This window comes from Oryzias latipes, chromosome 13 (assembly GCF_053564925.1).
Source record: "Oryzias latipes strain Hd-rR chromosome 13, Olatipes_Hd-rR_3.1".
NCBI classification, from domain to species: domain Eukaryota; kingdom Metazoa; phylum Chordata; class Actinopteri; order Beloniformes; family Adrianichthyidae; genus Oryzias; species Oryzias latipes.
In genome coordinates this window covers 2,803,850-2,822,774 of record NC_136249.1, presented here as the reverse complement: position 1 = coordinate 2,822,774, position 18,925 = coordinate 2,803,850, and the positions used below count along the sequence as shown (strand labels likewise).

At 38.9% G+C, this 18,925-nt stretch overlaps 1 protein-coding gene and 39 non-coding genes across 41 annotated transcripts in view; 1 reads left to right on the top strand and 39 right to left on the bottom strand.

The window, feature by feature from the left end:
- gkup (glucuronokinase with putative uridyl pyrophosphorylase) overlaps positions 1–18,925 on the top strand; it is a 344,724-nt gene that overhangs the window by 200,180 nt on the left and 125,619 nt on the right. The window lies entirely within an intron of this gene.
- Positions 255–327, bottom strand: trnav-aac (transfer RNA valine (anticodon AAC)). The gene has a single exon. It is a non-coding gene; the product is annotated as a tRNA-Val (tRNA).
- Positions 784–858, bottom strand: trnai-aau (transfer RNA isoleucine (anticodon AAU)). The gene has a single exon. It is a non-coding gene; the product is annotated as a tRNA-Ile (tRNA).
- On the bottom strand, positions 988–1,060 carry trnav-cac (transfer RNA valine (anticodon CAC)). Its single transcript has one exon. It is a non-coding gene; the product is annotated as a tRNA-Val (tRNA).
- trnai-aau (transfer RNA isoleucine (anticodon AAU)) lies at positions 1,976–2,050 on the bottom strand. The gene has a single exon. It is a non-coding gene; the product is annotated as a tRNA-Ile (tRNA).
- On the bottom strand, positions 2,181–2,253 carry trnav-uac (transfer RNA valine (anticodon UAC)). The gene has a single exon. It is a non-coding gene; the product is annotated as a tRNA-Val (tRNA).
- Positions 2,624–2,696, bottom strand: trnav-aac (transfer RNA valine (anticodon AAC)). The gene has a single exon. It is a non-coding gene; the product is annotated as a tRNA-Val (tRNA).
- On the bottom strand, positions 3,357–3,429 carry trnav-cac (transfer RNA valine (anticodon CAC)). Its single transcript has one exon. It is a non-coding gene; the product is annotated as a tRNA-Val (tRNA).
- trnav-aac (transfer RNA valine (anticodon AAC)) lies at positions 3,800–3,872 on the bottom strand. Its single transcript has one exon. It is a non-coding gene; the product is annotated as a tRNA-Val (tRNA).
- On the bottom strand, positions 4,329–4,403 carry trnai-aau (transfer RNA isoleucine (anticodon AAU)). The gene has a single exon. It is a non-coding gene; the product is annotated as a tRNA-Ile (tRNA).
- On the bottom strand, positions 4,533–4,605 carry trnav-cac (transfer RNA valine (anticodon CAC)). Its single transcript has one exon. It is a non-coding gene; the product is annotated as a tRNA-Val (tRNA).
- trnav-aac (transfer RNA valine (anticodon AAC)) lies at positions 4,976–5,048 on the bottom strand. Its single transcript has one exon. It is a non-coding gene; the product is annotated as a tRNA-Val (tRNA).
- On the bottom strand, positions 5,505–5,579 carry trnai-aau (transfer RNA isoleucine (anticodon AAU)). The gene has a single exon. It is a non-coding gene; the product is annotated as a tRNA-Ile (tRNA).
- Positions 5,712–5,784, bottom strand: trnav-uac (transfer RNA valine (anticodon UAC)). The gene has a single exon. It is a non-coding gene; the product is annotated as a tRNA-Val (tRNA).
- Positions 6,155–6,227, bottom strand: trnav-aac (transfer RNA valine (anticodon AAC)). The gene has a single exon. It is a non-coding gene; the product is annotated as a tRNA-Val (tRNA).
- Positions 6,683–6,757, bottom strand: trnai-aau (transfer RNA isoleucine (anticodon AAU)). Its single transcript has one exon. It is a non-coding gene; the product is annotated as a tRNA-Ile (tRNA).
- trnav-uac (transfer RNA valine (anticodon UAC)) lies at positions 6,890–6,962 on the bottom strand. The gene has a single exon. It is a non-coding gene; the product is annotated as a tRNA-Val (tRNA).
- trnav-aac (transfer RNA valine (anticodon AAC)) lies at positions 7,343–7,415 on the bottom strand. Its single transcript has one exon. It is a non-coding gene; the product is annotated as a tRNA-Val (tRNA).
- On the bottom strand, positions 7,873–7,947 carry trnai-aau (transfer RNA isoleucine (anticodon AAU)). Its single transcript has one exon. It is a non-coding gene; the product is annotated as a tRNA-Ile (tRNA).
- Positions 8,079–8,151, bottom strand: trnav-uac (transfer RNA valine (anticodon UAC)). Its single transcript has one exon. It is a non-coding gene; the product is annotated as a tRNA-Val (tRNA).
- On the bottom strand, positions 8,522–8,594 carry trnav-aac (transfer RNA valine (anticodon AAC)). The gene has a single exon. It is a non-coding gene; the product is annotated as a tRNA-Val (tRNA).
- Positions 9,257–9,329, bottom strand: trnav-uac (transfer RNA valine (anticodon UAC)). The gene has a single exon. It is a non-coding gene; the product is annotated as a tRNA-Val (tRNA).
- trnav-aac (transfer RNA valine (anticodon AAC)) lies at positions 9,700–9,772 on the bottom strand. The gene has a single exon. It is a non-coding gene; the product is annotated as a tRNA-Val (tRNA).
- Positions 10,440–10,512, bottom strand: trnav-uac (transfer RNA valine (anticodon UAC)). Its single transcript has one exon. It is a non-coding gene; the product is annotated as a tRNA-Val (tRNA).
- Positions 11,633–11,705, bottom strand: trnav-cac (transfer RNA valine (anticodon CAC)). The gene has a single exon. It is a non-coding gene; the product is annotated as a tRNA-Val (tRNA).
- trnav-uac (transfer RNA valine (anticodon UAC)) lies at positions 12,809–12,881 on the bottom strand. Its single transcript has one exon. It is a non-coding gene; the product is annotated as a tRNA-Val (tRNA).
- Positions 13,252–13,324, bottom strand: trnav-aac (transfer RNA valine (anticodon AAC)). Its single transcript has one exon. It is a non-coding gene; the product is annotated as a tRNA-Val (tRNA).
- On the bottom strand, positions 13,779–13,853 carry trnai-aau (transfer RNA isoleucine (anticodon AAU)). The gene has a single exon. It is a non-coding gene; the product is annotated as a tRNA-Ile (tRNA).
- trnav-uac (transfer RNA valine (anticodon UAC)) lies at positions 13,986–14,058 on the bottom strand. The gene has a single exon. It is a non-coding gene; the product is annotated as a tRNA-Val (tRNA).
- On the bottom strand, positions 14,429–14,501 carry trnav-aac (transfer RNA valine (anticodon AAC)). Its single transcript has one exon. It is a non-coding gene; the product is annotated as a tRNA-Val (tRNA).
- On the bottom strand, positions 14,955–15,029 carry trnai-aau (transfer RNA isoleucine (anticodon AAU)). Its single transcript has one exon. It is a non-coding gene; the product is annotated as a tRNA-Ile (tRNA).
- On the bottom strand, positions 15,162–15,234 carry trnav-uac (transfer RNA valine (anticodon UAC)). Its single transcript has one exon. It is a non-coding gene; the product is annotated as a tRNA-Val (tRNA).
- On the bottom strand, positions 15,605–15,677 carry trnav-aac (transfer RNA valine (anticodon AAC)). The gene has a single exon. It is a non-coding gene; the product is annotated as a tRNA-Val (tRNA).
- Positions 16,132–16,206, bottom strand: trnai-aau (transfer RNA isoleucine (anticodon AAU)). Its single transcript has one exon. It is a non-coding gene; the product is annotated as a tRNA-Ile (tRNA).
- Positions 16,338–16,410, bottom strand: trnav-uac (transfer RNA valine (anticodon UAC)). The gene has a single exon. It is a non-coding gene; the product is annotated as a tRNA-Val (tRNA).
- Positions 16,781–16,853, bottom strand: trnav-aac (transfer RNA valine (anticodon AAC)). The gene has a single exon. It is a non-coding gene; the product is annotated as a tRNA-Val (tRNA).
- trnai-aau (transfer RNA isoleucine (anticodon AAU)) lies at positions 17,310–17,384 on the bottom strand. The gene has a single exon. It is a non-coding gene; the product is annotated as a tRNA-Ile (tRNA).
- Positions 17,520–17,592, bottom strand: trnav-uac (transfer RNA valine (anticodon UAC)). The gene has a single exon. It is a non-coding gene; the product is annotated as a tRNA-Val (tRNA).
- Positions 18,505–18,579, bottom strand: trnai-aau (transfer RNA isoleucine (anticodon AAU)). Its single transcript has one exon. It is a non-coding gene; the product is annotated as a tRNA-Ile (tRNA).
- trnav-uac (transfer RNA valine (anticodon UAC)) lies at positions 18,710–18,782 on the bottom strand. The gene has a single exon. It is a non-coding gene; the product is annotated as a tRNA-Val (tRNA).

The following is an 18,925-nucleotide window of genomic DNA, read 5'->3' as shown; positions in this document are numbered from 1 at the left end:
CAAATTACTCTTCTTTTGAATGTGAACCATGTGTTCTAGCCTTTACATGATGATTTAGTTGCATAATCACGAGTATTATAATCTTAGAATAGATGGACAATACTATTCACGTACATTTGTTTTGCGTCATTGTTAGCTGACCGCTTGTCGTCACAGGATTTTTAGTAGTCACGTTTTGAGCAAAGGAATCTGGTAGCATTATGTAAATTGTCATATCACCACAAGGTCTTTTAATGTTTTGCACTAAAGAGTAATGTTTCTGCCCAGTTTTGAGCTGGGGACCTTTCGCGTGTTAGGCGAATGTGATAACCACTACACTACAGAAACCTACATGTCTGGAGAGAAAAAATAACACAATTTGTTGGAGGCCTTATAGAAAAGTAGGGCCAAACTATGTCTGAAGGCCCAGAATTGCTGACGCTACAAAATGTATGTCAACCTTTACACTAATAAGTTTGTTTACAACATAAATGAGTGACCTATTAAATGGGTTCAGGTACCCAAGGAATTAGAATCTCCAAACAACAATTTGATGACTTGGGTCTTGACTGACGGTCCTAATACCATCTGCTTGTGATGCTCATCAAGGAAGTCCTATAATGATTTGATCCACTTGGAAATTTCTTCTTTTGTGTGTTGTTGTCAAAAGACAAAACAGGCTTAGTTTTTTAATCTCTTGAACCATTGTGAATGTCTTTAAGCAAGCACTGAATTCTGTAGACAGCATGAAGACAGACTTGGAACTCAACAGTGGCATTTCACAGCTGTCATAAAAACAGTCTTTGGCCAGTATGGGGATTGAACCCACGACCTTGGCGTTATTAGCACCACGCTCTAAACCAGCTGAGCTAACTGGCCTCTGAAAGACTTACTGCTTGTTGGTACAACGGTTTTGTTAGACATGATCAGGAAATTTTTTTTAGAACAGGAGCAGTGTTAGAAAAAAGTCGAATCTTCTGACGTCTTCAATTTAAGAAGGGAAAATCCTGTTTCTGCCCAGGTTCGAGCTGGGGTCCTTTCGTGTGTGAGACGAATGTGATAAACACTACACTACAGAAACCTTAATGGCTAGCACATTTGCTCATGGAACTTTAGGGATAGTTTATAGAAAATCAGGGAGAAACATTGTGTGAAATTTGTGCTGATTTAACCTGTTTACCATTTTATCATGAGGTTCAAATGACTTTTCTTTTGAATGTGACCCATGTGTTCTAGCCTTTACATGATGATTTAGTTGCATAATCACGAGTATTATCATCTTAGAATAGATGGACAATACTATTCACGTACAATACTATTGACGTACATTTGTTTTGCGTCATTGTTAGCTGACCGCTTGTCGTCACAGGATTTTTAGTAGTCACGTTTTGAGCAAAGGAATCTGGTAGCATTATGTAAATTGTCATATCACCACAAGGTCTTTTATTGTTTTGCACTAAAGAGTAATGTTTCTGCCCAGTTTTGAGCTGGGGACCTTTGGCGTGTTAGGCGAATCTGATAACCACTACACTACAGAAACCTACGTGTCTGGAGAGAAAAAATAACACAATTTGTTGGAGGCCTTATAGAAAAGTAGGGCCAAACTATGTCTGAAGGCCCAGAATTGCTGACGCTACAAAATGTATGTCAACTTTTACACTAATAAGTTTGTTTACAACATGAATGAGTGACCTATTAAATGGGTTCAGGTACCCAAGGAATTAGAATCTCCAAAAAACAATTTGATGACTTGGGTCTTGACTGACGGTCCTAATACCATTTGCTTGTGATGCTCATCAAGGAAGTCCTATAATGATTTGATCCACTTGGAAATTTCTGCTTTTGTGTGTTGTTGTCAAAAGACACAACAGGCTTAGTTTTTTAATCTCTTGAACCATTTTGAATGTCTTTAAGCAAGCACTGAATTCTGTAGACAGCATGAAGACAGACTTGGAACTCAACTGTGGCGTTTCACAGCTGTCATAAAAACAGTCTTTGGCCAGTATGGGGATTGAACCCACGACCTTGGCGTTATTAGCACCACGCTCTAAACCAGCTGAGCTAACTGGCCCCAGAAAGTTTCACTTTTTGTTGGTACAACGGTTTTGGTAGACACATGATCAGGAAGTTTTTTTAGAACAGGAGCGGTGTTAGAAAAAAGTCAAATCTTCTGACGTCTTCAATTTAAGAAGGGAAAATCCTGTTTCTGCCCAGGTTCGAGCTGGGGTCCTTTCGTGTGTAAGACGAACGTGATAACCACTACACTACAGAAATCTTAATGGGTACCAGATTTGCTCATGGAACTTTAGGGATAGTTTATAGAAAATCAGGGAGAAACATTGTGTGAAATTTGTGCTGATTTAACCTGTTTACCATTTTATCATGAGGTTTAAATTACTCTTCTTTTGAATGTGAACCATGTGTTCTAGCCTTTACATGATGATTTAGTTGCATAATCACGAGTATTATCATCTTAGAATAGATGGACAATACTATTCACGTACATTTGTTTTGCGTCATTGTTAGCTGACCGCTTGTCGTCACAGGATTTTTAGTAGTCACGTTTTGAGCAAAGGAATCTGGTAGCATTATGTAAATTGTCATATCACCACAAGGTCTTTTATTGTTTTGCACTAAAGAGTAATGTTTCTGCCCAGTTTTGAGCTGGGGACCTTTCGCGTGTTAGGCGAATGTGATAACCACTACACTACAGAAACCTACGTGTCTGGAGAGAAAAAATAACACAATTTGTTGGAGGCCTTATAGAAAAGTAGGGCCAAACTATGTCTGAAGGCCCAAAATTGCTGACGCTACAATATGTATGTCAACCTTTACACTAATAAGTTTGTTTACAACATGAATGAGTGACCTATTAAATGGGTTCAGGTACCCAAGGAATTAGAATCTCCAAACAACAATTTGATGACTTGGGTCTTGACTGACGGTCCTAATACCATTTGCTTGTGATGCTCATCAAGGAAGTCCTATAATGATTTGATCCACTTGGAAATTTCTTCTTTTGTGTGTTGTTGTCAAAAGACACAACAGGCTTAGTTTTTTAATCTCTTGAACCATTGTGAATGTCTTTAAGCAAGCACTGAATTCTGTAGACAGCATGAAGACAGACTTGGAACTCAACTGTGGCATTTCACAGCTGTCATAAAAACAGTCTTTGGCCAGTATGGAGATTGAACCCACGACCTTGGCGTTATTAGCACCACGCTCTAAACCAACTGAGCTAACTGGCCTCTGAAAGACTTACTGCTTGTTGGTACAACGGTTTTGTTAGACATGATCAGGAACTTTTTTTTAGAACAGGAGCAGTGTTAGAAAAAAGTCGAATCTTCTAACGTCTTCAATTTAAGAAGGGAAAATCCTGTTTCTGCCCAGGTTCGAGCTGGGGTCCTTTCGTGTGTGAGACGAACGTGATAACCACTACACTACAGAAACCTTAATGGCTACCACATTTGCTCATGGAACTTTAGGGATAGTTTATAGAAAATCAGGGAGAAACATTGTGTGAAATTTGTGCTGATTTAACCTGTTTACCATTTTATCATGAGGTTCAAATTACTCTTCTTTTGAATGTGAACCATGTGTTCTAGCCTTTACATGATGATTTAGTTGCATAATCACGAGTATTATCATCTTAGAATAGATGGACAATACTATTCACGTACATTTGTTTTGCGTCATTGTTAGCTGACCGCTTGTCGTCACAGGATTTTTAGTAGTCACGTTTTGAGCAAAGGAATCTGGTAGCATTATGTAAATTGTCATGTCACTACAAGGTCTTTTATTGTTTTGCACTAAAGAGTAATGTTTCTGCCCAGTTTTGAGCTGGGGACCTTTCGCGTGTTAGGCGAATGTGATAACCACTACACTACAGAAACCTACATGTCTGGAGAGAAAAAATAACACAATTTGTTGGAGGCCTTATAGAAAAGTAGGGCCAAACTATGTCTAAAGGCCCAGAATTGCTGACGCTACAAAATGTATGTCAACCTTTACACTAATAAGTTTGTTTACAACATAAATGAGTGACCTATTAAATGGGTTCAGGTACCCAAGGAATTAGAATCTCCAAACAACAATTTGATGACTTGGGTCTTGACTGACGGTCCTAATACCATCTGCTTGTGATGCTCATCAAGGAAGTCCTATAATGATTTGATCCACTTGGAAATTTCTTCTTTTGTGTGTTGTTGTCAAAAGACAAAACAGGCTTAGTTTTTTAATCTCTTGAACCATTGTGAATGTCTTTAAGCAAGCACTGAATTCTGTAGACAGCATGAAGACAGACTTGGAACTCAACTGTGGCATTTCACAGCTGTCATAAAAACAGTCTTTGGCCAGTATGGGGATTGAACCCACAACCTTGGCGTTATTAGCACCACGCTCTAAACCAGCTGAGCTAACTGGCCTCTGAAAGACTTACTGCTTGTTGGTACAACGGTTTTGTTACACATGATCAGGAACTTTTTTTTAGAACAGGAGCAGTGTTAGAAAAAAGTCGAATCTTCTAACGTCTTCAATTTAAGAAGGGAAAATCCTGTTTCTGCCCAGGTTCGAGCTGGGGTCCTTTCGTGTGTGAGACGAACGTGATAACCACTACACTACAGAAACCTTAATGGCTACCACATTTGCTCATGGAACTTTAGGGATAGTTTATAGAAAATCAGGGAGAAACATTGTGTGAAATTTGTGCTGATTTAACCTGTTTACCATTTTATCATGAGGTTCAAATTACTCTTCTTTTGAATGTGAACCATGTGTTCTAGCCTTTACATGATGATTTAGTTGCATAATCACGAGTATTATCATCTTAGAATAGATGGACAATACTATTCACGTACATTTGTTTTGCGTCATTGTTAGCTGACCGCTTGTCGTCACAGGATTTTTAGTAGTCACGTTTTGAGCAAAGGAATCTGGTAGCATTATGTAAATTGTCATGTCACTACAAGGTCTTTTATTGTTTTGCACTAAAGAGTAATGTTTCTGCCCAGTTTTGAGCTGGGGACCTTTCGCGTGTTAGGCGAATGTGATAACCACTACACTACAGAAACCTACATGTCTGGAGAGAAAAAATAACACAATTTGTTGGAGGCCTTATAGAAAAGTAGGGCCAAACTATGTCTAAAGGCCCAGAATTGCTGACGCTACAAAATGTATGTCAACCTTTACACTAATAAGTTTGTTTACAACATAAATGAGTGACCTATTAAATGGGTTCAGGTACCCAAGGAATTAGAATCTCCAAACAACAATTTGATGACTTGGGTCTTGACTGACGGTCCTAATACCATCTGCTTGTGATGCTCATCAAGGAAGTCCTATAATGATTTGATCCACTTGGAAATTTCTTCTTTTGTGTGTTGTTGTCAAAAGACAAAACAGGCTTAGTTTTTTAATCTCTTGAACCATTGTGAATGTCTTTAATCAAGCACTGAATTCTGTAGACAGCATGAAGACAGACTTGGAACTCAACTGTGGCATTTCACAGCTGTCATAAAAACAGTCTTTGGCCAGTATGGGGATTGAACCCACAACCTTGGCGTTATTAGCACCACGCTCTAAACCAGCTGAGCTAACTGGCCTCAGAAAGTTTCACTTTTTGTTGGTACAACGGTTTTGGTAGACACATGATCAGGAACTTTTTTTTTAGAACAGGAGCGGTGTTAGAAAAAAGTTGAATCTTCTGACGTCTTCAATTTAAGAAGGGAAAATCCTGTTTCTGCCCAGGTTCGAGCTGGGGTCCTTTCGTGTGTAAGACGAACGTGATAACCACTACACTACAGAAACCTTAATGGCTACCAGATTTGCTCATGGAACTTTAGGGATAGTTTATAGAAAATCAGGGAGAAACATTGTGTGAAATTTGTGCTGACTTAACCTGTTTACCATTTTATCATGAGGTTCAAATTACTCTTCTTTTGAATGTGAACCATGTGTTCTAGCCTTTACATGATGATTTAGTTGCATAATCACAAGTATTATCATCTTAGAATAGATGGACAATACTATTCACGTACATTTGTTTTGCGTCATTGTTAGCTGACCGCTTGTCGTCACAGGATTTTTAGTAGTCACGTTTTGAGCAAAGGAATCTGGTAGCATTATGTAAATTGTCATGTCACTACAAGGTCTTTTATTGTTTTGCACTAAAGAGTAATGTTTCTGCCCAGTTTTGAGCTGGGGACCTTTCGCGTGTTAGGCGAATGTGATAACCACTACACTACAGAAACCTACGTGTCTGGAGAGAAAAAAAAAACACAATTTGTTGGAGGCCTTATAGAAAAGTAGGGCCAAACTATGTCTGAAGGCCCAGAATTGCTGACGCTACAAAATGTATGTCAACCTGTACACTAACAAGTTTGTTTACAACATGAATGAGTGACCTATTAAATGGGTTCAGGTACACAAGGAATTAGAATCTCCAAACAACAATTTGATGACTGGGGTCTTGACTGACGGTCCTAATACCATTTGCTTGTGATGCTCATCAAGGAAGTCCTATAATAATTTGATCCTCTTGGAAATTTCTTCTTTTGTTTGTTGTCAAAAGACACAACAGGCTTAGTTTTTTAATCTCTTGAACCATTGTGAATGTCTTTAAGCAAGCACTGATTTCTGTAGACAGCATGAAGACAGACTTGAAACTCAACTGTGGCATTTCATAGCTGTCATAAGAAACAGTCTTTGGCCAGTATGGGGATTGAACCCACGACCTTGGCGTTATTAGCACCACGCTCTAAACCAGCTGAGCTAACTGGCCTCTGAAAGACTTACTGCTTGTTGGTACAACGGTTTTGTTAGACATGATCAGGAACTTTTTTTTTTTCGAACAGGAGCGGTGTTAGAAAAAAGTCGAATCTTCTGACGTCTTCAATTTAAGAATTGAAAATCCTGTCTCTGCCCAGGTTCGAGCTGGGGTCCTTTCGTGTGTAAGACGAACGTGATAACCACTACACTACAGAAACAATGGCTGCCAGATTTGCTCATGGAACTTTAGGGATAGTTTATAGAAAATCAGGGAGAAACATTGTGTGAAATTTGTGCTGACTTAACCTGTTTACCATTTTATCATGTGGTTCAAATGACTTTTCTTTTGAATGTGACCCATGTGTTCTAGCCTTTACATGATGATTTAGTTGCATAATCACGAGTATTATCTTAGAATAGATGTACAATACTATTCACGTACAATACTATTGACGTACATTTGTTTTGCGTCATTGTTAGCTGACCGCTTGTCGTCACAGGATTTTTAGTAGTCAGGTTTTGAGCAAAGGAATCTGGTAGCATTATGTAAATTGTCATATCACCACAAGGTCTTTTGTTGTTTTGCACTAAAGAGTAATGTTTCTGCCCAGTTTTGAGCTGGGGACCTTTCGCGTGTTAGGCGAATGTGATAACCACTACACTACAGAAACCTACGTGGCTGGAGAGAAAAATAACAAAATTTGTTGGAGGCCTTATAGAAAAGTAGGGCCAAACCATGTCTGAAGGCCCAGAATTGCTGACGCTACAAAATGTATGTCAACCTTTACACTAATAAGTTTGTTTACAACATGAATGAGTGACCTATTAAATGGGTTCAGGTCCCCTAGGAATTAGAATCTCCAAACAACAATTTTTATGACTTGGGTCTTGACTGACGGTCCTAATACCATTTGCTTGTGATGCTCATCAAGGAAGTCCTATAATAATTTGATCCTCTTGGAAATTTTTTTCTTTTGTGTGTTGTTGTCAAAAGACACAACAGGCTTAGTTTTTTAATCTCTTGAACCATTGTGAATGTCTTTAAGCAAGCACTGAATTCTGTAGACAGCATCAAGACAGACTTGGAACTCAACTGTGGCATTTCACAGCTGTCATAAAAACAGTCTTTGGCCAGTATGGGGATTGAACCCACGACCTTGGCGTTATTAGCACCACGCTCTAAACCAACTGAGCTAACTGGCCTCTGAAAGACTTACTGCTTGTTGGTACAACGGTTTTGTTAGACATGATCAGGAACTTTTTCTTTTAGAACAGGAGCAGTGTTAGAAAAAAGTCGAATCTTCTGACGTCTTCAATTTAAGAAGGGAAAATCCTGCTTCTGCCCAGGTTCGAGCTGGGGTCCTTTCGTGTGTAAGACGAACGTGATAACCACTACACTACAGAAACCTTAATGGCTACCAGATTTGCTCATGGAACTTTAGGGATAGTTTATAGAAAATCAGGGAGAAAAATTGTGTGAAATTTGTGCTGACTTAACATGTTAACCATTTTATCATGAGGTTCAAATTACTCTTCTTTTGAATGTGAACCATGTGTTCTAGCCTTTACATGATGATTTAGTTGCATAATCACGAGTATTATCATCTTAGAATAGATGGACAATACTATTCACGTACATTTGTTTTGCGTCATTGTTAGCTGACCGCTTGTCGTCACAGGATTTTTAGTAGTCACGTTTTGAGCAAAGGAATCTGGTAGCATTATGTAAATTGTCATGTCACTACAAGGTCTTTTATTGTTTTGCACTAAAGAGTAATGTTTCTGCCCAGTTTTGAGCTGGGGGCCTTTCGCGTGTTAGGCGAATGTGATAACCACTACACTACAGAAACCTACGTGTCTGGAGAGAAAAAAAAAACACAATTTGTTGGAGGCCTTATAGAAAAGTAGGGCCAAACTATGTCTGAAGGCCCAGAATTGCTGACGCTACAAAATGTATGTCAACCTGTACACTAACAAGTTTGTTTACAACATGAATGAGTGACCTATTAAATGGGTTCAGGTACCCAAGGAATTAGAATCTCCAAACAACAATTTGATGACTTGGGTCTTGACTGACGGTCCTAATACCATTTGCTTGTGATGCTCATCAAGAAAGTCCTATAATAATTTGATCCTCTTGGAAATTTCTTCTTTTGTTTGTTGTCAAAAGACACAACAGGCTTAGTTTTTTAATCTCTTGAACCATTGTGAATGTCTTTAAGCAAGCACTGATTTCTGTAGACAGCATGAAGACAGACTTGAAACTCAACTGTGGCATTTCATAGCTGTCATAAGAAACAGTCTTTGGCCATTATGGGGATTGAACCCACGACCTTGGCGTTATTAGCACCACGCTCTAAACCAGCTGAGCTAACTGGCCTCTGAAAGACTTACTGCTTGTTGGTACAACGGTTTTGTTAGACATGATCAGGAACTTTTTTTTTTTAGAACAGGAGCGGTGTTAGAAAAAAGTCGAATCTTCTGACGTCTTCAATTTAAGAAGGGAAAATCCTGTTTCTGCCCAGGTTCGAGCTGGGGTCCTTTCGTGTGTAAGACGAACGTGATAACCACTACACTACTGAAACCTTAATGGCTACCAGATTTGCTCATGGAACTTTAGGGATAGTTTATAGAAAATCAGGGAGAAACATTGTGTGAAATTTGTGCTGACTTAACCTGTTTACCATTTTATCATGTGGTTCAAACGACTTTTCTTTTGAAATTGACCCATGTGTTCTAGCCTTTACATGATGATTTAGTTGCATAATCACGAGTATTATCATCTTAGAATAGATGGACAATACTATTCACGTACATTTGTTTTGCGTCATTGTTAGCTGACCGCTTGTCGTCACAGGATTTTTAGTAGTCACGTTTTGAGCAAAGGAATCTGGTAGCATTATGTAAATTGTCATGTCACTACAAGGTCTTTTATTGTTTTGCACTAAAGAGTAATGTTTCTGCCCAGTTTTGAGCTGGGGACCTTTCGCGTGTTAGGCGAATGTGATAACCACTACACTACAGAAACCTACGTGTCTGGAGAGAAAAAAAAAACACAATTTGTTGGAGGCCTTATAGAAAAGTAGGGCCAAACTATGTCTGAAGGCCCAGAATTGCTGACGCTACAAAATGTATGTCAACCTGTACACTAACAAGTTTGTTTACAACATGAATGAGTGACCTATTAAATGGGTTCAGGTACCCAAGGAATTAGAATCTCCAAACAACAATTTGATGACTTGGGTCTTGACTGACGGTCCTAATACCATTTGCTTGTGATGCTCATCAAGGACGTCCTATAATAATTTGATCCTCTTGGAAACTTCTTTCTTTTGTGTGTTGTTGTCAAAAGACACAACAGGCTTAGTTTTTTAATCTCTTGAACCATTGTGAATGTCTTTAAGCAAGCACTGATTTCTGTAGACAGCTTGAAGACAGACTTGAAACTCAACTGTGGAATTTCATAGCTGTCATAAGAAACAGTCTTTGGCCAGTATGGGGATTGAACCCACGACCTTGGCGTTATTAGCACCACGCTCTAAACCAGCAGAGCTAACTAGCCTCTGAAAGACTTACTGCTTGTTGGTACAACGGTTTTGTTAGACATGATCAGGAACTTTTTTTTTTTTAGAACAGGAGCGGTGTTAGAAAAAAGTCGAATCTTCTGACGTCTTCAATTTAAGAAGGGAAAATCCTGTTTCTGCCCAGGTTCGAGCTGGGGTCCTTTCGTGTGTAAGACGAACGTGATAACCACTACACTACAGAAACCTTAATGGCTACCAGATATGCTCATGGAACTTTAGGGATAGTTTATAGAAAATCAGGGAGAAACATTGTGTGAAATTTGTGCTGACTTAACCTGTTTACCATTTTATCATATGGTTCAAATGACTTTTCTTTTGAATGTGACCCATGTGTTCTAGCCTTTACATGATGATTTAGTTGCATAATCACGAGTATTATCATCTTAGAATAGATGTACAATACTATTCACGTACAATACTATTGACGTACAATTGTTTTGCGTCATTGTTAGCTGACCACTTGTCGTCACAGGATTTTTAGTAGTCACGTTTTGAGCAAAGGAATCTGGTAGCATTATGTAAATTGTCATATCACCACAAGGTCTTTTATTGTTTTGCACTAAAGAGTAATGTTTCTGCCCAGTTTTGAGCTGGGGACCTTTCGCATGTTAGGCGAATGTGATAACCACTAGACTACAGAAACCTACGTGTCTGGAGAGAAAAAATAACACAATTTGTTGGAGGCCTTATAGTAAAGTAGGGCCAAACCATGTCTGAAGGCCCAGAATTGCTGACGCTACAAAATTTATGTCAACCTTTACACTAATAAGTTTGTTTACAACATGAATGAGTGACCTATTAAATGGGTTCAGGTACCCAAGGAATTAGAATCTCCAAACAACAATTTGATGACTTGGGTCTTGACTGACGGTCCTAATACCATTTGCTTGTGATGCTCATCAAGGAAGTCCTATAATGATTTGATCCACTTGGAAATTTCTTCTTTTGTGTGTTGTTGTCAAAAGACAAAACAGGCTTAGTTTTTTAATCTCTTGAACCATTGTGAATGTCTTTAAGCAAGCACTGAATTCTGTAGACAGCATGAAGACAGACTTGGAACTCAACTGTGGCATTTCACAGCTGTCATAAAAACAGTCTTTGGCCAGTATGGGGATTGAAACCACGACCTTGGCGTTATTAGCACCACGCTCTAAACCAGCTGAGCTAACTGGCCTTAGAAAGTTTCACTTTTTGTTGGTACAACGGTTTTGGTAGACACATGATCAGGAACTTTTTTTAGAACAGGAGCGGTGTTAGAAAAAAGTCGAATCTTCTGACGTCTTCAATTTAAGAAGGGAAAATCCTGTTTCTGCCCAGGTTCGAGCTGGGGTCCTTTCGTGTGTGAGACGAACGTGATAACCACTACACTACAGAAACCTTAATGGCCACCAGATATGCTCATGGAACTTCAAAGATAGTTTATAGAAAATCAGGGAGAAACATTGTGTGAAATTTGTGCTGATTTAACCTGTTTACCATTTTATCATGAGGTTCAAATTACTCTTCTTTTGAATGTGAACCATGTGTTCTAGCCTTTACATGATGATTTAGTTGCATAATCACGAGTATTATCATCTTAGAATAGATGGACAATACTATTCACGTACATTTGTTTTGCGTCATTGTTAGCTGACCGCTTGTCGTCACAGGATTTTTAGTAGTCACGTTTTGAGCAAAGGAATCTGGTAGCATTATGTAAATTGTCATGTCACTACAAGGTCTTTTATTGTCTTTTACTAATGAGTAATGTTTCTGCACAGTTTTGAGCTGGGGACCTTTCGCGTGTTAGGCGAATGTGATAACCACTACACTACAGAAACCTACGTGTCTGGAGAGAAAAAAAAAACACAATTTGTTGGAGGCCTTATAGAAAAGTACTGCCAAACTATGTCTGAAGGCCCAGAATTGCTGACGCTACAAAATGTATGTCAACCTTTACACTAATAAGTTTGTTTACAACATGAATGAGTGACCTATTAAATGGGTTCAGGTACCCAAGGAATTAGAATCTCCAAACAACAATTTGATGACTTGGGTCTTGACTGACGGTCCTAATACCATTTGCTTGTGATGCTCATCAAGGAAGTCCTATAATAATTTGATCCTCTTGGAAATTTCTTCTTTTGTTTGTTGTCAAAAGACAAAACAGGCTTAGTTTTTTAATCTCTTGAACCATTGTGAATGTCTTTAAGCAAGCACTGATTTCTGTAGACAGCATGAAGACAGACTTGAAACTCAACTGTGGCATTTCACAGCTGTCATAAAAACAGTCTTTGGCCAGTATGGGGATTGAACCCACGACCTTGGCGTTATTAGCACCACGCTCTAAACCCGCTGAGCTAACTGGCCTCTGAAAGACTTACTGCTTGTTGGTACAACGGTTTTGTTAGACATGATCAGGAACTGTTTTTTTTAGAACAGGAGCGGTGTTAGAAAAAAGTCGAATCTTCTGACGTCTTCAATTTAAGAAGGGAAAATCCTGTTTCTGCCCAGGTTCGAGCTGGGGTCCTTTCGTGTGTAAGACGAACGTGATAACCACTACACTACAGAAACCTTAATGGCTACCAGATTTGCTCATGGAACTTTAGGGATAGTTTATAGAAAATCAGGGAGAAACATTGTGTGAAATTTGTGCTGACTTAACCTGTTTACCATTTTATCATGAGGTTCAAATTACCTTTCTTTTGAATGTGACCCATGTGTTCTAGCCTTTACATGATGATTTAGTTGCATAATCACGAGTATTATCATCTTAGAATAGATGGACAATACTATTCACGTACATTTGTTTTGCGTCATTGTTAGCTGACCGCTTGTCGTCACAGGATTTTTAGTAGTCACGTTTTGAGCAAAGGAATCTGGTAGCATTATGTAAATTGTCATGTCACCACAAGGTCTTTTATTGTTTTGCACTAAAGAGTAATGTTTCTGCCCAGTTTTGAGCTGGGGACCTTTCACGTGTTAGGCGAATGTGATAACCACTACACTACAGAAACCTACGTGTCTGGAGAGAAAAAAAAACACAATTTGTTGGAGGCCTTATAGAAAAGTAGGGCCAAACTATGTCTGAAGGCCCAGAATTGCTGACGCTACAAAATGTATGTCAACCTGTACACTAACAAGTTTGTTTACAACATGAATGAGTGACCTATTAAATGGGTTCAGGTACCCAAGGAATTAGAATCTCCAAACAACAATTTGATGACTTGGGTCTTGACTGACGGTCCTAATACCATTTGCTTGTGATGCTCATCAAGGAAGTCCTATAATAATTTGATCCTCTTGGAAATTTCTTCTTTTGTTTGTTGTCAAAAGACACAACAGGCTTAGTTTTTTAATCTCTTGAACCATTGTGAATGTCTTTAAGCAAGCACTGATTTCTGTAGAAAGCATGAAGACAGACTTGAAACTCAACTGTGGCATTTCATAGCTGTCATAAGAAACAGTCTTTGGCCAGTATGGGGATTGAACCCACGACCTTGGCGTTATTAGCACCACGCTCTAAACCAGCTGAGCTAACTGGCCTCTGAAAGACTTACTGCTTGTTGGTACAACGGTTTTGTTAAACATGATCAGGAACTTTTATTTTTTAGAACAGGAGCGGTGTTAGAAAAAAGTCGTATCTTCTGACGTCTTCAATTTAAGAAGGGAAAATCCTGTTTCTGCCCAGGTTCGAGCTGGGGTCCTTTCGTGTGTAAGACGAACGTGATAACCACTACACTACAGAAACCTTAATGGCTACCAGATTTGCTCATGGAACTTTAGGGATAGTTTATAGAAAATCAGGGAGAAACATTGTGTGAAATTTGTGCTGACTTAACCTGTTTACCATTTTATCATGAGGTTCAAATTACTCTTCTTTTGAATGTGAACCATGTGTTCTAGCCTTTACATGATGATTTAGTTGCATAATCACGAGTATTATCATCTTAGAATAGATGGACAATACTATTCACGTACATTTGTTTTGCGTCATTGTTAGCTGACCGTTTGTCGTCACAGGATTTTTAGTAGTCACGTTTTGAGCAAAGGAATCTGGTAGCATTATGTAAATTGTCATGTCACTACAAGGTCTTTTATTGTTTTGCACTAAAGAGTAATGTTTCTGCCCAGTTTTGAGCTGGGGACCTTTCGCGTGTTAGGCGAATGTGATAACCACTACACTACAGAAACCTACGTGGCTGGAGAGAAAAATAACACAATTTGTTGGAGGCCTTATAGAAAAGTAGGGCCAAACTATGTCTGAAGGCCCAGAATTGCTGACGCTACAAAATGTATGTCAACCTGTACACTAACAAGTTTGTTTACAACATGAATGAGTGACCTATTAAATGGGTTCAGGTACCCAAGGAATTAGAATCTCCAAAAAACAATTTGATGACTTGGGTCTTGACTGACGGTCCTAATACCATTTGCTTGTGATGCTCATCAAGGAAGTCCTATAATAATTTGATCCTCTTGGAAATTTCTTCTTTTGTTTGTTGTCAAAAGGCACAACAGGCTTAGTTTTTTAATCTCTTGAACCATTGTGAATGTCTTTAAGCAAGCACTGATTTCTGTAGACAGCATGAAGACAGACTTGAAACTCAACTGTGGCATTTCATAGCTGTCATAAGAAACAGTCTTTGGCCAGTATGGGGATTGAACCCACGACCTTGGCGTTATTAGCACCACGCTCTAAACCAGCTGAGCTAACTGGCCTCTGAAAGACTTACTGCTTGTTGGTACAACGGTTTTGTTAGACATGATCAGGAACTTTTATTTTTTAGAACAGGAGCGGTGTTAGAAAAAAGTCGTATCTTCTGACGTCTTCAATTTAAGAAGGGAAAATCCTGTATCTGCCCAGGTTCGAGCTGGGGTCCTTTCGTGTGTAAGACGAACGTGATAACCACTACACTACAGAAACCTTAATGGCTACCAGATTTGCTCATGGAACTTTAGGGATAGTTTATAGAAAATCAGGGAGAAACATTGTGTGAAATTTGTGCTGACTTAACCTGTTTACCATTTTATCATGAGGTTCAAATTACTCTTCTTTTGAATGTGACCCATGTGTTCTAGCCTTTACATGATGATTTAGTTGCATAATCACGAGTATTATCATCTTAGAATAGATGGACAATACTATTCACGTACATTTGTTTTGCGTCATTGTTAGCTGACCGCTTGTCGTCACAGGATTTTTAGTAGTCACGTTTTGAGCAAAGGAATCTGGTAGCATTATGTAAATTGTCATGTCACCACAAGGTCTTTTATTGTTTTGCACTAAAGAGTAATGTTTCTGCCCAGTTTTGAGCTGGGGACCTTTCGCGTGTTAGGCGAATGTGATAACCACTACACTACAGAAACCTACGTGTCTGGAGAGAAAAAATAACACAATTTGTTGGAGGCCTTATAGAAAAGTAGGGCCAAACTATGTCTGAAGGCCCAGAATTGCTGACGCTACAAAATGTATGTCAACCTGTACACTAACAAGTTTGTTTACAACATGAATGAGTGACCTATTAAATGGGTTCAGGTACCCAAGGAATTAGAATCTCCAAACAACAATTTGATGACTTGGGTCTTGACTGACGGTCCTAATACCATTTGCTTGTGATGCTCATCAAGGAAGTCCTATAATAATTTGATCCTCTTGGAAATTTCTTCTTTTGTTTGTTGTCAAAAGACACAACAGGCTTAGTTTTTTAATCTCTTGAACCATTGTGAATGTCTTTAAGCAAGCACTGATTTCTGTAGACAGCATGAAGACAGACTTGAAACTCAACTGTGGCATTTCATAGCTGTCATAAGAAACAGTCTTTGGCCAGTATGGGGATTGAACCCACGACCTTGGCGTTATTAGCACCACGCTCTAAACCAGCTGAGCTAACTGGCCTCTAAAAGACTTACTGCTTGTTGGTACAACGGTTTTGTTAGACATGATTAGGAACTTTTTTTTTTAGAACAGGAGCGGTGTTAGAAAAAAGTCGAAACTTCTGACGTCTTCAATTTAAGAAGGGAAAATCCTGTTTCTGCCCAGGTTCGAGCTGGGGTCCTTTCGTGTGTAAGACGAACGTGATAACCACTACACTACAGAAACCTTAATGGCTACCAGATTTGCTCATGGAACTTTAGGGATAATTTATAGAAAATCAGGGAGAAACATTGTGTGAAATTTGTGCTGACTTAACCTGTTTACCATTTTATCATGAGGTTCAAATTACTCTTCTTTTGAATGTGAACCATGTGTTCTAGCCTTTACATGATGATTTAGTTGCATAATCACGAGTATTATCATCTTAGAATAGATGGACAATACTATTCACGTACATTTGTTTTGCGTCATTGTTAGCTGACCGCTTGTCGTCACAGGATTTTTAGTAGTCACGTTTTGAGCAAAGGAATCTGGTAGCATTATGTAAATTGTCATATCACCACAAGGTCTTTTAATGTTTTGCACTAAAGAGTAATGTTTCTGCCCAGTTTTGAGCTGGGGACCTTTCGCGTGTTAGGCGAATGTGATAACCACTACACTACAGAAACCTACATGTCTGGAGAGAAAAAATAACACAATTTGTTGGAGGCCTTATAGAAAAGTAGGGCCAAACTATGTCTGAAGGCCCAGAATTGCTGACGCTACAAAATGTATGTCAACCTTTACACTAATAAGTTTGTTTACAACATAAATGAGTGACCTATTTAATGGGTTCAGGTACCCAAGGAATTAGAATCTCCAAACAACAATTTGATGACTTGGGTCTTGACTGACGGTCCTAATACCATCTGCTTGTGATGCTCATCAAGGAAGTCCTATAATGATTTGATCCACTTGGAAATTTCTTCTTTTGTGTGTTGTTGTCAAAAGACACAACAGGCTTAGTTTTTTAATCTCTTGAACCATTGTGAATGTCTTTAAGCAAGCACTGAATTCTGTAGACAGCATGAAGACAGACTTGGAACTCAACTGTGGCATTTCACAGCTGTCATAAAAACAGTCTTTGGCCAGTATGGGGATTGAACCCACGACCTTGGCGTTATTAGCACCACGCTCTAAACCAGCTGAGCTAACTGGCCTCTGAAAGACTTACTGCTTGTTGGTACAACGGTTTTGTTAGACATGATCAGGAACTTTTTTTTTTTTTAGAACAGGAGCGGTGTTAGAAAAAAGTCGAATCTTCTGACGTCTTCAATTTAAGAAGGGAAAAATCCTGTTTCTCCCCAGGTTCGAGCTGGGGTCCTTTCGTGTGTAAGACGAACGTGATAACCACTACACTACAGAAACAATGGCTACCAGATTTGCTCATGGAACTTTAGGGATAGTTTATAGAAAATCAGGGAGAAACATTGTGTGAAATTTATGCTGACTTAACCTGTTTACCATTTTATCATGTGGTTCAAATGACTTTTCTTTTGAATGTGGCCCATGTGTTCTAGCCTTTACATGATGATTTAGTTGCATAATCACGAGTATTATCATCTTAGAATAGATGTACAATACTATTCACGTACAATACTATTGACGTACATTTGTTTTGCGTCATTGTTAGCTGACCGCTTGTCGTCACAGGATTTTTAGTAGTCACGTTTTGAGCAAAGGAATCTGGTAGCATTATGTAAATTGTCATATCACCACAAGGTCTTTTATTGTTTTGCACTAAAGAGTAATGTTTCTGCCCAGTTTTGAGCTGGGGACCTTTCGCGTGTTAGGCGAATGTGATAACCACTACACTAGAGAAACCTACGTGTCTGGAGAGAAAAAATAACACAATTTGTTGGAGGCCTTATAGAAAAGTAGGGCCAAACTATGTCTGAAGGCCCAGAATTGCTGACGCTACAAAATGTATGTCAACTTTTACACTAATAAGTTTGTTTACAACATGAATGAGTGACCTATTAAATGGGTTCAGGTACCCAAGAAATTAGAATCTCCAAACAACAATTTGATGACTTGGGTCTTGACTGACGGTCCTAATACCATTTGCTTGTGATGCTCATCAAGGAAGTCCTATAATGATTTGATCCACTTGGAAATTTCTTCTTTTGTGTGTTGTTGTCAAAAGACACAACAGGCTTAGTTTTTTAATCTCTTGAACCATTTTGAATGTCTTTAAGCAAGCACTGAATTCTGTAGACAGCATGAACACAGACTTGGAACTCAACTGTGGCATTTCACAGCTGTCATAAAAACAGTCTTTGGCCAGTATGGGGATTGAACCCACGACCTTGGCGTTATTAGCACCACGCTCTAAACCAGCTGAGCTAACTGGCCCCAGAAAGTTTCACTTTTTGTTGGTACAACGGTTTTGGTAGACACATGATCAGGAAGTTTTTTTAGAACAGGAGCGGTGTTAGAAAAAAGTCGTATCTTCTGACGTCTTCAATTTAAGAAGGGAAAATCCTGTTTCTGCCCAGGTTCGAGCTGGGGTCCTTTTGTGTGTAAGACGAACGTGATAACCACTACACTACAGAAATCTTAATGGGTACCAGATTTGCTCATGGAACTTTAGGGATAGTTTATAGAAAATCAGGGAGAAACATTGTGTGAAATTTGTGCTGATTTAACCTGTTTACCATTTTATCATGAGGTTCAAATTACTCTTCTTTTGAATGTGAAC